The following is a 1,971-nucleotide window of genomic DNA, read 5'->3' as shown; positions in this document are numbered from 1 at the left end:
TATTCTTCCAAGAGAACTTTCTTTTCATATCTTAGAATAGTGCTTAAAGATTTTAGGGAGGAGAGAAAGGAACCAGACTGAAAGAGGGACAAATAGGATTACATCCATTTTTCCTTTTCCAGGCCCCTGTGTTAGGAACAGTATTTTAAGATTCTCATGAGAAATTTACTAATGAAGTGTCTACCTTTTTTATACATAAATATCCTTTCTCCAGAAATGGCCCCAGGGAGTGTTTGGATATAGACTCTAATATTGTATCCCCCACTAGTAACACGAAGGAGAGGGTCTGGGAGTGATGAAAAGCAGACACAATCTTCAAAATCCATTGTATTCCACCCCATAACTTTAACCATTTCTCTCATGGCATATTCATGCATAGATGTGAGAGAAGAACAAGACCCATTGAACTGAATTTCCTATTGCTCACAAAGAAAGAACAGAACAAAGGGGTCTTGCTAGCCAACAGATGAACTAATCAAAGTCCAAATAATTAGCAGGTGTCAGTTCAGTGGTGCCGAAGTTTGAATTCCTTACTAAAAGGGTAAAATTATCATGCAATGGGAACCGAATGAGAAAGAAGGAAAGAAGATGAACCCATTTAACTATAAAATTGTACCTGAGCCACTCTCCCAGATTAGATAGACCTAAAATCCCACTTTTTGCAGCTTCAAAATGGTTTCAGAGAAGTTTTTATTATTATCACTCACCCTAGAATCAGAAGATTTAATTTAAGATCTTCACTCCACCAGAAAAACCTGAGCAGGTGATTTAACTTTGTTCAAGTCACCTAATCTCTTTGTCTCTCAAATTTTTCATCTGTAAAATGGGTACAATGCTAGTGCACTGCCCATAAATACGTCGTAATGAGTAAATGATGTCATGTATTTCACATAGTTCCTGGACACAAAAAAGCACCCCGTAAGTGTTGGCTTAAAAATAATTCAAAGAACCCTAGCTCAGTGGGTTGAGGCAATCACTAAATGCAATCATATCTCACAGAACCTCATGGATAGCTCCTAAAATAATGCCGGTGGAATTCTCTAACGCAGTGACTAGTAAATGTCTGCATTAACTATAATGTGTATGTGTAGACATAGTATAATTGTGAGGCAGACTTTGCAGGATTGCCTTGTGAGATTTGGGATATGTGGCTTCAGTACACAAAACAGATGCTTAGCACATTTTAGTAAAATCTGAATTTGAATAAAATAACAGAAAACAAAGTACCAGAAACACAACATTTCGTAGGTGTTTACATGGTACTACAGTGGCTGTTGAGAAATTTTATTAAATGATGTTTGAACAAAAGTGGTTGTAACTGCCTGTTCCCACCATGTTTCTGGTGCTTGTAGTTTCTGATAATAACCGTGCCGTGTTTTCCCGACTTAGAGAGAGCTCACCTTTCCCGGCACATTTTCCATCTTCCCACCCACCAAACACTTCTTAATCCATGGAGATGATTGGTTGGGCTTGTTAATTTACCACACAGGTGTTTTGCTGAAGATAAGATACTCAAATCTGTAGAAAAACAAAGAATATCTTATGTTTTATGTAATAAAATTATTGATCACCAATAGAGAGCAAACCATGTTTATCTGGAGTACCCTGCTCCTAAAGGATTTATTCGTGGCAATAATACTTACCTATAGGAAACTGGCACCGTCTCTGCTTTGCTGACTCTGGCCAGTAATGCCTTGTGCAAATGAATTTAGAGATTTTCTCAGCTTGTGTTCATATCCTACAAAAGGGAAATAGCCCAAATTGCACCTACTTGGGCCTGAATTATCGACTTCAGCTTTGAAGTGCAAATGAGCTGAATGAAAACATACTTAGACTACAACATAGAAACTATTCCCACTAGCTGATTGATGGTGCATTAACTGTCTCATACGGAAAACCTTGCATTGCAATGGATTTGTAGTCCCCTGGTCCAATTATCCCACAGATGAAGGCAAATGCCATCCAATGTAC

This window comes from Propithecus coquereli, unplaced genomic scaffold, assembly GCF_000956105.1.
Source record: "Propithecus coquereli isolate 6110/MARCELLA unplaced genomic scaffold, Pcoq_1.0 Scaffold96, whole genome shotgun sequence".
In the NCBI taxonomy this organism is placed as follows: domain Eukaryota; kingdom Metazoa; phylum Chordata; class Mammalia; order Primates; family Indriidae; genus Propithecus; species Propithecus coquereli.
Note: the sequence above shows the minus strand (reverse complement) of the source record.